Genomic DNA, 19,099 nt, shown 5'->3' with positions numbered 1-19,099 from the left:
GATCAATAGATGGTTACGGTTTCCTGACCATGGACATTGGATGTCATTGATAATGGGATCACATCATTAGGAGAATGATGTGATGGGCAAGACCCAATCCTAAGCATAGCACAAGATCGTGTAGTTCGTTTGCTAGAGCTTTTCTAATGTCAAGTATCATTTCCTTAGACCATGAGATTGTGCAACTCCCAGATACCGTAGAAGTGCTTTGGGTGTACCAAACGTCACAACGTAACTGGGTGGCTATAAAGGTGCACTACAGATATCTCTGAAAGTGTCTGTTGGGTTGGCACGAATCAAGACTGGGATTTGTCACTCCGTATGACGGAGTGGTATCTCTGGGCCCACTCGGTAATGCATCATCATAATGAGCTCAATGTGACTAAGTAGTTGGTCACGGGATCATGCATTACGGAACGAGTAAAGTGACTTGCCGGTAACGAGATTGAACGAGGTATTGGGATATCCACGATCGAATCTCGGGCAAGTAACGTACCGATTGACAAAGGGAATTGTATACAAGATTACTTGAATCCTCGACATCGTGGTTCATCCGATGAGATCATCGTGGAACATGTGGGAGTCAACATGGGTATCCAGATCCCACTGTTAGTTATTGGCCGGAGAGCTGTCTCTGTCATGTCTGCATGATTCCCGAACCCGTAGGGTTTACACACTTAAGGTTTGATGACGCTAGGGTTATTAGGAAGATTTGTATGTGATTACCGAATATTGTTTGGAGTCCCGGATGAGATCCCGGACATCACGACGAGTTCTGGAATGGTCTGGAGGTGAAGATTTATATATGGGAAGTTGTCATACGATCACCGGAAATATTCGGGGGCATACCGGTATTGTATCGGGGCCACCGGAGGGGTTCTGGGGGTCCACCGGGAGGGGCCATCTGTCCCGGAGGGCCTCATGGGCTGTAGAGGGAAGGGAACCAGCCCCTTGGAGGGCTGGGCGCCACTCCCCTAGGGCCCATGCGCCTAGGGTAGGGGGGGGAACCCTAAAGGGGGCACCCCCCTTGCTTGGGGGGCAAGCCCCCTCCCCTTGGCCGCCGCCCCCCTTCCCCCTTCTCCCTATAAATAGAGGGGTGAGGGGAGGGCTGCAACAACACATCCAAGGCGCAGCCCCTCCCCTCCCCAACACCTCTCCTCCTCCGCAAGAGCTTGGCGAAGCCCTGCCGGAGAACTGCCGCTCCATCACCACCACGCCGTCGTGCTGCTGTTGGAGCCCTCTTCCTCAACCTCTCCCTCCTCCTTGCTGGATCAAGGCGCGGGAGACGTCATCGGGCTGCACGTGTGTTGAGCGCGGAGGCACCGTTGTTCGGTGCTTAGATCAGATTTGGCCGCGATCTGAATCGCTACGTGCACGACTCCTCCAACCGCGTTCTTGCAACGCTTCTGACTCGCGATCTTCAAGGGTATGAAGATGCACTCTCCTCTCTCTCGTTTCTATTTACTCCATAGATTGATCTTGATGATGCGTAGAATTTTTTTAATTTCTGCAACGATCCCCAACAGTGGCATTATGAGCTAGGTCTATGAGTAGTTTCTATGCACGAGTAGAACACAAGTTTGTTGTGGGCGTCGATTTTGTCAATTTACTTGCCACTACTAGTCTTATCTTGTTTCGGCGGCATCGTGGGATGAAGCGGCCCGGACCGACCTTACACATACGCTTACGTGAGACAGGTTCCACCGGCTGGCATGCACTAGTTGCATAAGGTGGCTAGCAGGTGTCTATCTCTCCCACTTTAGTCGGATCGAATTTGATGAAAAGGGTCCTTATGAAGGGTAAATAGTAATTGGCATATCACGTTGTGGTTTTGGCGTAGGTAAGAAATATTCTTGCTAGAAACCTATAGCAGCCACGTAAAAACTTGCAACAACAATTAGAGGACGTCTAAATTGTTTTTGCAGCATATGCCGTGTGATGTGATATGGCCAAAAGGATGTGATGAATGATATATATGTGATGTATGAGATTGATCATGTTCTTGTAATAGGAATCACGACTTGCATGTCGATGAGTATGACAACCGGCAGGAGCCATAGGAGTTGTCTTAATTTATTGTATGACCCGCGTGTCATTGAATAACGCCATGTACTTACTTCACTTTATTTCTAAACCATTAGCCATAGTAGTAGAAATAATAGTTGGCGAGACCACTTCATGAAGACACGATGATGGAGATCATGATGATGGAGATCATGGTGTCATGCCGGTGACAATGATGATCATGGCGCCCCGAAGATGGAGATCAAAAGGAGCAAAATGATATTGACCATATCATGTCACTATTTGATTGCATGTGATGTTTATCATGTTTTACATCTTACTAGCACATATGCCCGTGCGTTGCAACGGGAGATAAAATAATATGCATTTAAAGTCAGTGAGAATTATATGTGCAAGCAAAACCCTGTGTGCACACGAAAAAGGAACATTTAGCTTCTCAATTTCGTCACGTGTGAAGGAATCAATCCGCTATTTCTCCATTCATGGATTGAGAGCATTTAAGAGTTTTGTTACGTCATCATAGTCGGAGAAAGCCCATGAGTTATTCAATCTACTCTTTCATTCAATCCTTTCAATCGAGGGGATTTTAAGGTATGAAGTTTTTGAATATTCTAGAAAACATCAATAAGTTTTTACATCATGAACTGTTTTTTGAAAATTATGTACATTTTTAGAAAAGCGCGAACAAAATATGAAAGGGTACATCTTCTAAAATTCACAAACATTTTCTGAAAACACCAACTTTTTTATAAAAACATGAACATTATTTCAATTCGTGAACATTTATTAAAAGGGAACATGTTGAAAATTCATAAGATTTTTAGAACATGTGTATCTTTTATACACGGACATAATTTTTAATTTTGAAAGTTTCACTAAAACATGAATATTTTCAAATTAGGAGCATTTTATGAAATGCCATTTTCTATTTAGATATCTCAAACAATTTTTAAAAACAAGAATTGTTTTAGAAAATGGGCAAAATTTTGCAAGTTTCGAATATTTTTTAAAATGGCAACAAAATTTTGGAATTCTGAACATTTTCCAAAATTTATTTATTTATTATTCTGAACGTTTATGACAATTTTTTATTTATGAAATATATTCTAAAAGAAAAAATAAACTTAGAAGGGAAAAAAGGAGAAGGAAAGGACAATAAGAATAGAAGTAAAACACAGAAAGGAAGAAAAATGGGGCATCCTATTATTGATTGTCCTATGCGAAAATATGACTATATGTCGCCCAATGCGGAAAATAGAATTTACACAGCTGCGTGGACAGAAAAATAAGCTGGCTGGCTTCACTGGGCCACAACATGCGGCCCACGTACGAAAATTCGTTTTCTAGCAAATTCACAAACATTTTCTGAAAACACCAACTTTTTTATAAAAACATGAACATTATTTCAATTTGTGAACATTTTTTAAAAGGGAACATGTTGAAAATTCATAAGAATTTTAGAACATGTGTATCTTTTGTACACGGAAATTATTTTTAATTTTGAAAGTTTCACTAAAACATGTATAATTTTCAAACTAGGAGCATTTTATGAAATGCCATTTTCTATTTAGAAATCTTGAACAATTTTTTAAAACAATAATTGTTTTAGAAATTGGCAAATTTTTGCAAGTTGCGAATATTTTTTAAAATAGCAACAAAATTTTCGAATTCTGAACATTTTTTAAAATTTATTTATTTATTATTCTGAACGTTTTTGACAATTTTTTATTTATGAGTAAATTCTAAAAGAAAAAATAAACTTAGAAGGGAAAAAAGGAGAAGGAAAGGATAATAAAAATAGAATTAAAACATATAAAGGAAGAAAAATGGGGCAGCCTATGATTGATTGTCCTATGCGAAAATCTGACTATTTGTCGCCCGTTGCGGAAAATAGAAATTACACAGCTGCGTGGACAGAAAAATAAGTTGGCTGGCTTCATTCGGCCACAGCGCGCGGCCCACGTACGAAAATTCTTTTTCTAGCAGACAAACGCATAAAATTTAGTACCACCTCAGTTAGAATTTTTTTTCTTTTCGGCGGTGAACGGATGAAAATTTTGACGAAACGCACCTTGCTTTATTAGTAGGTATAGATTTGCTTAGAACGACGGTCGCATAAATAAGATGATCCCTCATAATAATTTCAAAAAATTGTTCCCCCTAACTGTGTGCCGTTGCGAAAGTTCATTGTTTCAAAGCACCACGTGATGATCGGGTGTGATAGATTTTAACGTTCACATACAACGGGTGTAAGCCAGATTTACACATGCAAAAACACTTAGGTTGACTTGACGAGCCTAGCATGTACAGACATGGCCTCGGAACACAAGAGACCGAAAGGTCGAACATGAGTCGTGTAGAAGATACGATCAACATGTTCACCGATGATGACTAGTCCATCTCACGTGATGATCAGACACGGCCTAGTTGACTCGGATCGTGTATCACTTAGATGACTAGAGGGATGTCTATCTGAGTGGGAGTTCATGAAATAATTTGATTAGACGAATTTAATTATCATGAACTTAGTCTAAAAATCATTACAATATGTCTTGTAGATCAAATGGCCCACGCGAATGTTATCCTCAACTTCAACGCGTTCCTAGAGAAAACCAAGCTGAAAGACGATGGTAGCAACTATACGGACTGGGTCCGGAACTTGAGGATCATCCTCATAGCTGCCAAGAAAGCATATGTCCTTGAAGCACCACTAGGTGAAGCACCTGTCCCAGCGAACCAAGACGTTATGAACGCTTGGCAGTCGCGTATTGATGATTACTCCCTGGTTCAGTGCGACATGCTTTACAGATTAGAACCGGGGCTCCAAAAGCGTTTCGAACAACACGGAGCATATGAGATGTTCCAAGAGCTGAAAATGGTTTTTCAAGCTCATGCCCGGGTCGAGAGATATGAAGTCTCCGACAAGTTCTACAGTTGTAAGATGGAGGAGAATAGTTCCGTCAGCGAGCACATACTCAAAATGTCTGGGTTGCACAACCGCTTGTCTCAGCTGGGAGTTAATCTCCCGGATGATGCGGTCGTTGACAGAATCCTTCAGTCGCTTCCACCGAGCTACAAGAACTTTGTGATGAACTTCAATATGCAGGGGATGGAGAAAACCATTCCTGAAGTATATTCAATGCTGAAATCAGCGGAGGTGGAAATCAAAAAGGAACATCAAGTGTTCATGGTGAATAAAACCACTAAGTTCAAGAAAGGCAAGGGTAAAAAGGGCTTTAAGAAAGAAGGCAAGGGAGTTGCCGCACCTGGTAAGCAAGCTGCCGGGAAGAAGCCAAAGAATGGACCCAAGCCTGAGACTGAGTGTTTTTATTGCAAGGAAAGTGGTCACTGGAAGCGGAACTGCCCCAAGTACTTAGCGGACAAGAAGGCCGACAACACCAAAGGTATATGTGATATACATGTTATTGATGTGTACCTTACCAGTACTCGTAGTAGCTCCTGGGTATTTGATACCGGTGCGGTTGCTCATATTTGTAACTCAAAATAGGAGCTGCGGAATAAGCGGAGACTGGCGAAGGACGAGGTGACGATGCGCGTCGGGAATGGTTCCAAGGTCGATGTGACCGCCGTCGGCACGCTACCTCTACATTTACCTACGGAATTAGTTTTAAACCTTAATAATTGTTATTTAGTGCCAGCTTTGAGCATGGACATTGTACCTGGATCTCGTTTAATACGAGATGACTACTCATTTAAATCCGAGAAAAATGGTTGTTCTATTTATATGAGAGATATGTTTTATGGTCATGCCCCGCTGGTCAATGGTTTATTCTTAATGAATCTCGAATGTGATGTTACACATATTCATAGTGTGAATATCAAAAGATGTAAGGTTGATAATGATAGTCCCACATACTTGTGACACTGCCTCCTTGGTCACATTGGTGTCAAACGCATGAAGAAGCTCCATGCAGATGGACTTTTAGTCTTGATTACGAATCGTTTGACACGTGCGAACCATGCCTCATGGGCAAAATGACCAAGACTCCGTTCTCCGGAACAATGGAGCGAGCAACCAACTTATTGGAAATCATACATACTAATGTGTGCGGTCCAATGAGCATTGAGGCTCGCGGTGGCTATCGTTATATTCTCACCCTCACTGATGACTTAAGTAGATATGGGTATGTCTACTTAATGAAACACAAGTCTAAGACCTTTGAAAAGTTCAAGGAATTTCAGAGTGAGGTTGAAAATCAACGTGACAAAAAAATAAAGTTCTCACGATCAGATCGTGGAGTGGAATATTTGAGTCACGAATTTGGCACACACTTAAGGAAATGTGGAATCGTTTCACAACTCATGTCGTCTGGAACACCTCAGCGTAATGGTGTGTCCGAACATCGTAATCACACTCTATTGGATATGGTGCGATCTATGATGTCTCTTACCGATCTACCGCTATCATTTTGGGGTTATGCTTTAGAGACTGCCGCATTCACTTTAAATAGGGCTCCGTCGAAATCCGTTGAGACGTCACCGTATGAATTATGGTTTGGGAAGAAACCTAAGCCGTCGTTTCTAAAAGTTTGGGGATGCGATGCTTATGTGAAGAAACTTCAACCTGAAAAGCTCGAACCCAAGTCGGAAAAATGCGTCTTCATAGGATACCCTAAGGAAACCATTGGGTATACCTTCTACCTCAGATCCGAAGGCAAGATCTTTGTTGCCAAGAACGGGTCCTTTCTGGAGAAAGAGTTTCTCTCGAAAGAAGTAAGTGGGAGGAAAGTAGAACTTGATGAAGTGCTGCCTCTTGAAGCGGAAAGTAGCGCAGCTCAGGAAGATGTTCCTGTGGTGCCTGCACCCTGGAGAGGAAGTTAATGATGATGATCAAGGTACTTCGGATCAAGTTGCTACTGAACTTCGTAGGTCCACAAGGACACGTTCCACACCAGAATGGTATGGCAACCCTGTCCTGGAAATCATGTTGTTAGACAACGGTGAACCTTCGAACTATGAAGAAGCGACGGCTGGCCCAGATTCCAACAAATGGCTTGAAGCCATGCAATCCGAGATAGGATCCATGTGTGAAAACAAAGTATGGACTTTGACAGACTTGCCCGATTATCGGCGAGCGATAGAAAATAAATGGATCTTTAAGAAGAAGATGGACGCGGATGGCAATGTTACCATCTATAAATCTCGACTTGTCGCTAAGGGTTATCGACAAGTTCAAGGGGTTGACTACGATGAGACCTTCTCACCCGTAGCGAAGCTAAAGTCCATCCGAATCATGTTAGCAATTGCCGCATTCTATGATTATATGATATGGCAAATGGACGTCAAAACGATATTCCTTAACGGCTTCCTTAAGGAAGAATTGTATATGATGCAGCCGGAAGGTTTTGTCGATCCTAGGAATGCTAACAAGGTATGCAAGCTCCAGCGCTCCATCTATGGGCTGGTGCAAGCATCTCGGGTCTTCTTTGTCTATTGGATCTAAATCACCAAAGTATAGATCTTTCGTGTATGCTACTTGCACCACGGTTCACAGCCATGTCCAGGTATTTTTTAGATCTATATATAAGTCAATCGAATTTTTTTCTACTTTCCTTTTGATTAAGAGCCACTCTAACAGATCTTTCTATACAGGTCCTTCGGAAACGAATTTGCGGTAGCGCAGCATCAGACGGAACAGATCCCGTAAACCATAAAAGTTTTTTTATGGTTTATAGTGGCGTGCCCATGTTGTCTCTATCACTTGCACATGTGTTATACCACCGACACCGGTGATTGGAACCTTTAAAGAACCTTGGAACATTTACCAATTTGTACATAACTCTTATACTTGGAACATGTAAAATTTATACAAAACTCTTATACTTGTTGATAGTAACATCCACGATAAACTAAAACCATTTTTATAGTAAAAGTTATGTTATTTCTTTTTTCCTTTTTCCTTTGTAAACATTATGACTTCAAATTGTGCTAGATGTGAAAAGATTAAAATTCCATGCCTTCGCTTGTTAATTTGCAAATTTGCATTGATTATAGTATAATACTCTCTCTCTCTCTCTCTCTCTGTGTATGTGTGTGTGTGTGTTGATGTTGTTAAATATCATGGTAGAGAGCTCTAGAATGTATGATAAAAGAATTGTCATTATTGAGGATTTGAGTCCAATGTAAGTCTCCGTGACATGACGATCCATGCAATAGGCTTTACAAATTTCTTACTTATTGGAAATCTAAACATTGCGAATTTTAAATTGTGCTATATGTGAAAAGATTAAAAAAGATACAATCGCATGCCTTTCGTTTGTTACTTTGCAAATCTGCATTGATTATAGTATTATACCCTTTCTCATTCTCTTTGTGTGTGTAGTGTTGTTAAATATCATGCTAGAGAGCTCTAGAATGTATGGTAAAAGAATTATATTTATTGAGATTTGCGTCCAATGTAAGTCCCCATGAGATGATGATCCAACCCGGAGGCCATTGGAGCGTTATGAGGAGGAGCTTGAACCCAGTGGTTTTTTTCCATCCCCAAACTCTTCTTCGGCATGGGCGGCGGCGCGTGGGTGATTCTGGCGGCAAAAAGCTAGTGCCGATGGCCGGCCGAGTGAGGGAAGGGTCCGGCCTATCCATTCCGGCCGGAGGGACGGTCACCGGTGGCGGTGACAGGGCGTGGCGGCTGCGGTTGTGGTAGAGAGGGCGGCACGGGGGATGGGACAAAAAGAGGCACTTCTTTTACTTGGCACGGCGGGAGTAAGTATATTTAGGTAGGTTTGGAGGGATATTGGGAGTTGAAGTAAAAAAAAATACTCCACTAAGCCTTTTAGGGATCGGCTAGGTGTGCTGTAAGGAGTATAACCGAATTTTTACTCCCTTGTGGCCTTTTAAGGAATCGGTTAGAAATGCCCTTAATTCAGCGATTGGATTTTTTGCAATCGTACATAAGTCGTGGAAAATGAAGAAATAACAGAAGAAGACAATAATCAAACATGCGTACTGACCAATGAAATAAGCAAGGCAAATACAAGAGAGATCCAACAGTTCCTCTATCTCTAACTAGTAGAATGCCCGTGCGTTGCTACGGGCTTTTGAAATATTTTGCTGAAGTTATATAAACATAATGTTACATGTATAGAAAAGATAGTCATTAACAATTAGATAATAATTGAAATATACTTAACTTAACTTGCAATGTAATTAAGTTGATTACAATATAATTTGACCATGTATTGTATACATAAAGAGCGTTGATCTAATTATTAATGTTTTACGAATTAATATCTGCTTGATGCGTTTAATATATTCTCACACAATATAAAGAAAAAAGTTATCTTTAGGATATTTTAGCAAGTATAACAAAAAATTCTTGATCACCTCATAACCATCCTGCAAAAGTAATATATCTAGTTAGTACGAATATTTCATGTGTAAGGTCAAACAATGTGCAACAGAGAATACTCAACGTGCAAATCGGATGAACCAATTGTTTACCGTTTCACGAGAGCACAAAATCAAAAGAAAATAGCCAGACACATACCTGTAATTTCCTAAATCAATAGTATATCTTGAATATAGTGAAAACAAAAATAAATGATTATATCTCAAATATTAAGACAATGAAAAAAATTATCTATCCATATTTGTTCGAATACCAACAAAAAATATACATTGCCATCTAGATATATCCGAATTTCAGCCGGGTCATGCAATTTTCAGTGCTTCATTGAATTCTCTCGCGAATCTTTGTAATGTCACTAAATACTTCGGTGTTTCAATCTCTAGCGACTATGATGTATCGATAAGATCCAGAATGTATACACAGTGCATTTTTTTGTCGCTGACGTACCAGATTTATCGGCCGATGAATACATATAGAAGATAAATCTACATTTGGTAGCTATTAGAAACCATAAATCATTACAACAATGGACAAGAGACCTTACTTACCAAGTTGCATGACAGGATGTTGTGCTATCAAACAGTGTTGTCAACATCTGAATATTTGGCTTCACACAGAAATCTCTCCCCTTACAGTCGCCCGCCCATCCGCTCCTGTCCCCGTCGCCTCCTTTCCAAAAACGACGTCACCGCATCCTCCTCGTGCTTCCATGGAATCGACCGACCCCTCCTCTTCCCACTATCTCGCCTCCCCACCACTGGTCGAGCCCGTCCCTTATTATCCCCATAACCGACCATCTCTCGACAGTGTCACCCACAACCTCCTCTCCCCGCCACGGCATCGCCGGCCTCCTCCCCTGCCGACAACCTCTCACGCCGCAAGATTGGCACCGAGTCCTCGTGCCCATCGACCTGGCATCCTGGTCAATCCAATCCAGGTGGTCTATGCAGAAGGGCTCACTGTTGATGGCGCCCTCGTCGTCTAAATCACGCACAAAGGTGTGACGCCACGAGGAGGGATGGTGCCCTTGTCGACTACATAGGGCACAACGGTGTGACACGACGAAGAGGAGGGACAACGCCCTCGTCATCCACATGCGGCACATTGATGTGACGCCGCGAGGAGAGACATCACCATCGGTGTTTAGATCGGGAACAACAGTGTGACGCGGCAATGAGGGGCGGCAAGAAGGAAAAACGCCCTTGTCATCTAAATCATGTCGTGTTTGTTTCCCGCCGTAAATCTTCATCTTGTCTTCCTCATCTCATCTCCGCTCATCACTCGACTTGGCTCTACTCCATGTATCTCCGCCATAGCATGTCATTTTTCATCACATCCTAAATATTCCCATTACCAGATGTATGTGTAGATAAAGTAGACATTTTGTTCATCGAATAAAATTGCAAATCTAGGGGAATTTACCTTAGCTTAAAGGACAAGGATGAACCCATGCACAATATCGCTATGCTAATATACCAATTAGAAACATACAAATGTTTTATTGTCAATCAAAGCTAAGGAAAAAATGATCATACAAATTTGTTGAGATTTTTCTTATGACAATTCGATGTGTCACAAGTTTTGATTTGCAGAGCTGTCGCGAGATAATTTGGTTAGGAAAAGGATCACAAATAAAATATTTTGGTGCCATCAAAATTTTCCAATGAATGAAGGGGAGCCTTGGCGCAGTGGTAAAGCTGCTGCCTTGTGACCATGAGGTCATGGGTTCAAGTCCTAGAAACAGTCTCTTACAGAAATGTAGGGAAAGGCTGCGTACTATAGACCCAAAGTGGTCGGACCCTTCCCTGGACCCTGCGCAAGCGGGAGCTACATGCACCAGGTTGCCCTTTTTTAGAATGCTATATAACAAATTGCTAAAGTAACAAGGAAAACATTAGCTTCACCTTCACATAGAGCAACTTCATTTTACAGTCTTATCTCTAGATGGCTACTAAACTAATCCTAGATCATAGGGACAAAAATATAAAGCCTGACAAGGGCAAAAGCGAGAAGACATCCTACAATCTTACCTACAGATATCGGCACACTGTCAGGTGTTGCCTCTTTGATAAAAGTATAGTTAGACATTTTAGAATGACCGACGTCTTTCAGCTCCTAGAATGACAATAACTATTCCGATTGATGAGTAGGATATTTCCTGGCATCCCACTATAGCCAAGTACAAACTGAAGATAATATCTACATTGAAATAAAGCCGTCATTAAAACACGAAAAACTCAATTGCACATAGGTGCTGACTTGAAAGAATTATTCGAGGGGAAGGTAATATATGTACAATAATTTTGAACCCTAATGCATGAAGAGTTAAAAAGATGTCTCCATGGAAAATTAAAACATATACTTTGATGATCCATTTGCCAGTGCCATCCAATCAGGGCCTCATTCGCTAGACCATTTGTTGTTAATGTCATTCACATAATTTTCTGTTCACCATCCAAAGCATCAAAAATAGCTACAATACATACGAATGATATTAGGTACAATAACCATGTGTGGTTCAGCACCACAAATATTTACCAAATCAGATGTCAAAGACGGAGAAAGATGTTACAAGCTGCACACTGGAAATATAGCTTTGAAATTACAGTTTGCCATATGCTTTGAAATTACAGTTTACCATCTGCTTTGAAATATAGCTTTGAAAGATTTCACAAGCTGCACACTGGAAATATTTAGTGATTAGCTGCACACCCACACATTAGATCTCAGATACAGTACAAATTGAGGAGCAAATCACAGTTTACCATCTGCTTTCAAATTAATTGGCATAACCTCGAGCAAATTACAAAACAGTATAACAGAGCTAGTTAGGAGCCTCCATAGTGATTTAGATTTCTTAACCGTCCGATCTGGTGTACGTACGTCCCAGATGGATGCATTTACCCGAGCTCGCTCTAACAGTTCGCTTAGTTAATCCGTGAAAACTGGCCAGCCGAACGTTGAAGGGCTGCTACTCCGCGGGTCTACTTGGACGTTTTCTGGTTGATTGGGCTGAAACGTGTGAAATCCTCAAAAGAGCTGACATGCCTACAAACGATGCCCGTCCGCTCTCTCCCTTTCTATCTCCCCGATTCAGTGTTCTTCGTGCAACTGATGCGATACCGCCGTCAGGCGGCGCCGGTCGCGGCGACGGGGACGCCAAGGTACCGGCAGTGAAGGAGCCCAAACAGTGTTCCCTCCAAGATTTCGTATCGACTATCAAACTATAATCCCTGAAAATCCTAGGTTCGGTATCGACGTCGCTGATCCAATCCTCTAGCCCTCATTCGGATCTCGATCTCTTTCAACTCTTCACGCAGGCACTTGTGATTCACCGACTTCTACCTCTACCGGCAGGCGGTAGCACCCACCAGGCCACCATGACTAGCCAGCTCGCCCGACGGCGACGCCGCCACTCGGCATCCCCTTGCGGCCTGACGCCCTTCCACACCCCATCCATGTCACAGGTTCCTCCCCTGCAGGTACAACTCTCATGCTTCCCCTCCCCCCTTCGTGATATGCACAAGCCCTATTTGGCAGAGACTAAAGATAAGGTAAGCAAAAACTCAATTGCCAGACGATCGTATTTGTCATAGTACCTACTCTGAATATTTCAGTCATTGAATCTTGATCTATTCCAAGCCGTCTTCCCATTCTGGAAAGAAGTTACCTGTAAAGATTCATACTTTTGCCGGTATGGTCTGGTTGTATTTATTTAGTACCCATCAATGGGCATTGATTTGCTTACCACATTTGAATCAATAATCTCTTTCTTTAAATTCAGTTTACTGATAAAGTTCGCCCCTGAAGAAAATGGGTTATGCAGAGATAAGTGGCCTTGAGGTAACACATCTTCGTGTAGTTGTTTCCACACACTTCCTTCATTTTCTATCTGATCAAATGATGGATCTACTGTTGTCCATTTGTATAGATCCTGTAAATTAAGAAGAAAGGATTATTAAATGTCTGGTGCTTCCAGGGTATGTTAGTTTGTGTTTTTTTACCAATCTAGATTTTTTTTGTAGCAAATCAGAAATTAATAGGATGGTTACATATCAACGTTATACTTTTGCATTTCTGTACTACACACCTCATGTTTAGGATATACACCCAATAAAAATTGCATTGACACAAATAATTCACAAAATTAGTTTCTTTGTGTCAAGCATGCTGCAATTTTATTTTAGAACTTTTAGGTTCAGAAATGGAGATATCTACTATGATCTTATACCTGAAGCTTTGAACATATACATTGTGCACTATCTAAATTGAGATACTGTATTAAATTTCCCAAGGTTCCTCGAAGAGTTGTACTGTCTAATTATTTCAAATATTTCCTCTTTGATTACTGATCACTATATGAGCAAGTTGATACAAACTTAAATTTCCATGTTTTGTAGCTTCAAGTATTTTTACTATTCTTAACATTTTATCATAGAATGGACAGGGCGCGGCAACGCGCGCTATCATGGTCTAGTATCTCTTCAAAGCCAAACAATAAGCACGTACAGTAGATAGTAGCAATCAGACTGGCAACAAATATAACAAACAAAAATAGCAGCAGTACCAGAACCACTTACCTGTGCACGCAGGTGGAGCTTGTTACACGATGAAGCTTAGACTATTACTGCCCGAGCATGACACATCAATCTGAGGTAGCAGACTCAAGTAAATAAAAAGTTTTTAACCGTACTACATCATTACAAACGCAGTAGGAAATGTTCCGGTTCTTCCAATCTAGCATACGACCAGAGAAATGTGTGCGGTTGGACAAAACGACATAAGACAGAAGATCGGAATGAAGTGTTACAGGTTTTTTAGGTAGTAGAGATAGAGATATGAAGTCAGTTGACAAATCCACCATCACTTGTGCGTAATTGCTGCCGCTATAGATGTCATTGCACCATCACCCTAGGAGACGGAGGGCCGATTGGTGCACCTTTGGTAAAGTATCAATCTGATGTCCATAACATGAACTGCAAATTTCATAATCTCCGTCAATAAGCTCTTGCATAGTTGCAGTTTCTTTCAGAATGAGAACCTCTGCAGACAACACAATAGTGTCATATACCTGCATCCTGATATGTCTGAAATTCACGCAATAAAGAATGTTGAACAATCAAAAGATTGTTATGCGTACTTGTTGGACCAAATTACAGTGTCCTCCTTGCAGGCATACCTAGCAAGTCAAACCATCAACTCACTAAAGCTATCTCAGTCACCGAACACCCGTTCTCTGCAAACATTTGTTTGAAAATAAGAAAATAAAATACAAATTTAAATTATGAAAAGCAAGGCAGCAGACCTCTTTAGAGGAAGGCTACTATTTATTTCTTAACTGAGATACTAAAACTCGAGCAGAAGACACTCCGTAGTTATAAATAGTTATTCTGAATACTTCAAAACCAACCAGAAACAGTAGGACTTGGCACTTGTTCAGCTCTCCATTTCATATGAGAGAACAAGTGCCAACGGAACACTTCAAAACCAACCGGGACCAGTAGGACTTGGTTATAACTTGATGGATTATTATAATGGATTGCAAAGCACATTTTAATGGACCATTTCATACATATGCATTTTTATGTACAACAAAATCAGCTCCTAAAAAGAACGGCATTCATGAAGAGTGTCGACGCCATCTTTATCATTGATTTGTTCTGTTCTCCTTTGGTATTGTTGCAGCTACAACTGAATATGATCGCGCGCACTCCATTGTTGGAGTGAGCCGGGTGGGGTGGGCTTACGATATGCGCGACGACGAAGGCGAAGCAGAGCCAGAGCCCCGGGCGCTCCTGGAAGCACCAGCGGCGCGACCGGGTGACGAAGATGAGGGCCTGGCTGATGATGCTCACTTGAAGGTAAAGGGCAGACATCATCGCGTCCTTGTTGCTCCTTAGCGAACGCACGTGGAACTTCTCCTGCAATTTGGAAACAAATAGGAACATTTAGCATATATTGTCTGTAAAGCAGCATGAGTCCAGCCACATAGGACACGGATTTTTCCTAACCCGTTGTGCGCGCAACTTATATCCTTGCCGTTCATCCAGCATGTTGTCCAATCGATGTGGCCCACCCTGGTGTCAGCCATGCATGTATTCCACGGGGAGATGATATTCTAATGCATGTATATGAAGCCCTATAGAACTAGATTCCCTTGGGCCCACCAAAGCATGTCCAACCGTGCTGCACCTCTTCAAACACAAAATTACACAACAAACAAATATATCACCATAACTTATAAATAAATTATGCAAATTTAAATTCGTTTATGTATTTGAGTTTCTCATGGCCAGCTCTACAAAACAAGTCCAATATCCATATATTTCAAACTGTGGACTCGGTTATTATTGCAAAACCAAGATAAAACTAAATTGTGTTTGGGTTCCAAATAGCAAAGTTCTTTACTATTTCTAACAAAGTGCAGATCCACTATTCAGAAAGTTCTTCAACTCCTGATTCTTTTAATTTAATATTTTAGAATAAAAATGAAAAGTTCTTCACTGTTTTCAGCAAAGTTTCCCAATTTTCTGAAAGTTCTTTAGAGTTTGAAGTTAAAGTTCAAGTAGGGAAAACATAAAATTCTTCGGTAGTTCAACTTCAAAGGCCCCAAATTTATGGTAAAATTCGGATATATCTCGAACATACTAGTTCACCGTGTGTACAACAAAAATATCTCGTACATATAGCCGCACATAGATTTTTTTTGATCCATAAAAGAGAGGCACGCAATACCATATCTTTCAGCACATCTTCCCTCCTATATTCACCGAATCAAAAAAATTAAATCTCTTCTTCTGTCCCTCATATAGATCAAATCTTCACACGGTGAATAAAAGCAAGCAAGAAAAAATGCATCACACTTTCTGCAGCTTAAGAAGCATGGACACATGACATAAACAATTATCCACGAAAATGCATCGGAGTGAGGATTCAAAATCAAGATAGAGGAAGAACCCACAACCACAAAATCCACTGCATAAAATCTACAGATTTAATCTACGAATCCATGGAAAGAGCTGCTCTAACCCAATGTATACGCATGCACAGCCGCAAATGCTACTTGTCTCATGTATGCACGCACATCGGAGCTCATCTGGTCTTGGGGCCTTGAAGCTGAGGACGGGGGGCAGAAGAGGCGGCCGCGCTGGTGGAGGAGCAGGTCGGAGAAGTAGTCCACCGGAGCAGTGAGGGGCGGTGGAGGAGCAGGTCAGAGAAGTAGACCACCGTCCACCGGAGCAGTGAGGGGCGGAGCCGTGCCGGTGGCCTGATCCAGATCTGAACAGTGAGGAGGAGAGAAGAGGCGAGAGTGGGGATTCACGGGGTGGGGACTGTGTAGGTGCATAGGAGTGGGGGTTATTGTATTTGCAAGGTATAGGAGAGGAAAAAGGATTTCCGGCATGGGCCCGCGTGGGCCAGGCGGCGTGGATCCAGAGGAGCGCGAACGGAGAGGATTGCGGTTGCGCGCACAACGGGTTAGGAATCGTCATATTTGCATGAGCCACACCCATAAATTGTCTAGTTTGGAGGGATTAGACATGGCATGGGTTGAAACAACACTTACGCTGAAGAAGTCGATGCTAGTCATGGCGAAGAAGAACACCACGGTCAACACAGCAAGGTAGGCACCATAGACGATGCCGGTGATGAAGATCTCCAGTAGCTTCCAGCTATCTGGATGTGGGGATGGCTTCACTCTGTCCTTGGAGATGGTCATGATTGTGCCTGAGTTGAGTAAATCAATCAAACAAATGAGCAATGGACAGTAACATGTTTGTTTGGCATAATGAATTTGAGACCCACCGTCGTTGAGAATGGCAATGACCAGGATCATAAACGGCGAGAAATCGAACTTCCAAATCAGCGCAATCAGCATAAATCCCAGCTGCAGTTCAGTTCAACAGCAGAAAACGAATTAAATCAAGTCCAATGTATACCTGCCTACCAGTATAGGAATGGTTAATAAGTTCAGAACAATTTTGACTTACCACTATACATTAACAACATAGAAAAGTTCTCCTTCGGCCACTCCTCTTGAAAATATGTGATGTTGTTTCGTGAAACACATAATTATCAAGTTGAGTCACAACATGCGGCCGCAGAATTACGACTAATTGGGTGGCTACCACACCGTCTCACATCACCAAAATTACCATCGTCTTGGTCTTCAGTCTACTTCCCAAAACGCTTTCAAAATCCTACTCCTAGAGGATGCAGGAAACAGGTTGTCAATCTCATATCATCATCGGCCAACAACTTTGCTCCCTCCCTTTCCTGATTATGGTAATTCTGCGACAAAGGAAAGCATAGTAATAAACCATCAAAGACAAAGTTAAAACATTGTTTTTAACACACCAGGATTGCTCAACAGAAGAGGTGTATCAAAACTCAGCGGACAAGGAGAACCCAACGACATTGAGCGAACAAGCCAAGATCATGATGATGTCCGGCAGCGTGGGCCCGATGGCGGGAGCGGCATCGCGCTGCCATCGATGAGGCAGCCGCCCTGCCGCTTCACCCGGAGCCCACCTCGCCCACCACGCAGTTCATTATTGGGGACAGACAGACTGGCAAAACAGCAGTAGCCACAGATACAATTCTCAAGAAAAAAGGGCAAGATGTAAGAAGAACGAGAGCGAGCCTTCACGCCCGCACCACCACTACTACCTCTTCTCCATCAAGCAGCTCAACACGCTGGGCGCCGCCGCCGTACTGGCCTTCTCGACCACCGTGCCGCTCTCGGAGATCACCTTTGGCGTTCTGCTCCTCCCCTACCTCCTCCTCCTGGCCACGCTCGCCTTCCCGCAGCGCCCCGGGAAGCCCAACCCGTCCGCACCTGTCTTCCGCGGCCTCGCGCACCTCCCCTCGCCGCGCACACCGTGGGCGGGTTCCTCGTCGGCGCCGCGCTCCCGGCGCTGTACATCCTCGACGGCCTCCGGTCCCGGGACACCACGGAGATCGCCGCCGCGGCCCCGCACGCGTTCGTGCTCTCCACGTAGGTCTTCACCGAGGGGCTCACCGCCGCGTTCCCGTGGCGGTTCTCGCTCCCCATCAGGGCCGCCGTACCGGTCATGTACAACGCGAGCAGGATGTTCGCGGCAGGGGAGTGGCTCCGGAAGGAGATGGAGGGGGCGACCGCGGTGATGGGAAGGGAAGGGGGCGGAGCGGCAGGAGGGTGGGCTGGTCGAGGAGTTCCCTGGCGGCGGCGGTGGTGTAGGAAACCATAGTGCGCACGAGGGTAATCGAGGAGAAGAGCTACTCGCACGGTTGTTTGGAGCGTTTTTTCCTCCGCGGGAGGGTGAAAATCAGTGGAACTAGAGTGGGAGAGGATGACGAAAAAAGACCAGCGTGGGGGGATGACGAAAAAAGACCAGCGAAAATAAACCGCACGGACTATTCACCAAGTCGTCCATTAGAAGTAAAGAAATAACCTCCGTTTATAGGATCCCGTAGAAGAGGTCATTTCTTCCCCCTGATTTACGGGAAGATGGCCTTACCATATCTTTTTGGCGGGGTTGCAACCGTCTGAAACTTCTGCATGCCGCTCATTGGAACACCAACGCCCCATCAAAACTTCGCCGAAAAGCCGTAAGTCGTCGCATCGCCGCCGCCCGACGCCACCTCGCCCTCGCGACCAACCGCCGCTGCCCACCTCTGCCACCATGCCCTCCATCGTCGCCCACTGCCCAACACCCTCGCCCG

At 43.1% G+C, this 19,099-nt stretch overlaps 1 long non-coding RNA gene and 1 pseudogene across 1 annotated transcript; one reads left to right on the top strand and one right to left on the bottom strand.

Moving 5' to 3' along the window:
• Positions 1-15,003: 15,003 nt before the first annotated feature.
• Positions 15,004-16,699, bottom strand: LOC119314116. Its single transcript, XR_005152230.1, has 3 exons — positions 16,482-16,699; positions 15,409-15,591; positions 15,004-15,318 (listed from the first exon to the last, which is right to left on the bottom strand). It is a non-coding gene; the product is annotated as an uncharacterized LOC119314116 (long non-coding RNA).
• A 1,140-nt stretch (positions 16,700-17,839) lies between these two features.
• Positions 17,840-18,624, top strand: LOC119351018 (annotated as a pseudogene).
• Positions 18,625-19,099: the final 475 nt, after the last annotated feature.

The sequence above is a fragment of the Triticum dicoccoides genome, chromosome 1B (genome assembly GCF_002162155.2).
Source record: "Triticum dicoccoides isolate Atlit2015 ecotype Zavitan chromosome 1B, WEW_v2.0, whole genome shotgun sequence".
In the NCBI taxonomy this organism is placed as follows: Eukaryota; Viridiplantae; Streptophyta; class Magnoliopsida; order Poales; family Poaceae; genus Triticum; species Triticum dicoccoides.
This window is presented reverse-complemented; position numbering and strand designations above follow the sequence as displayed.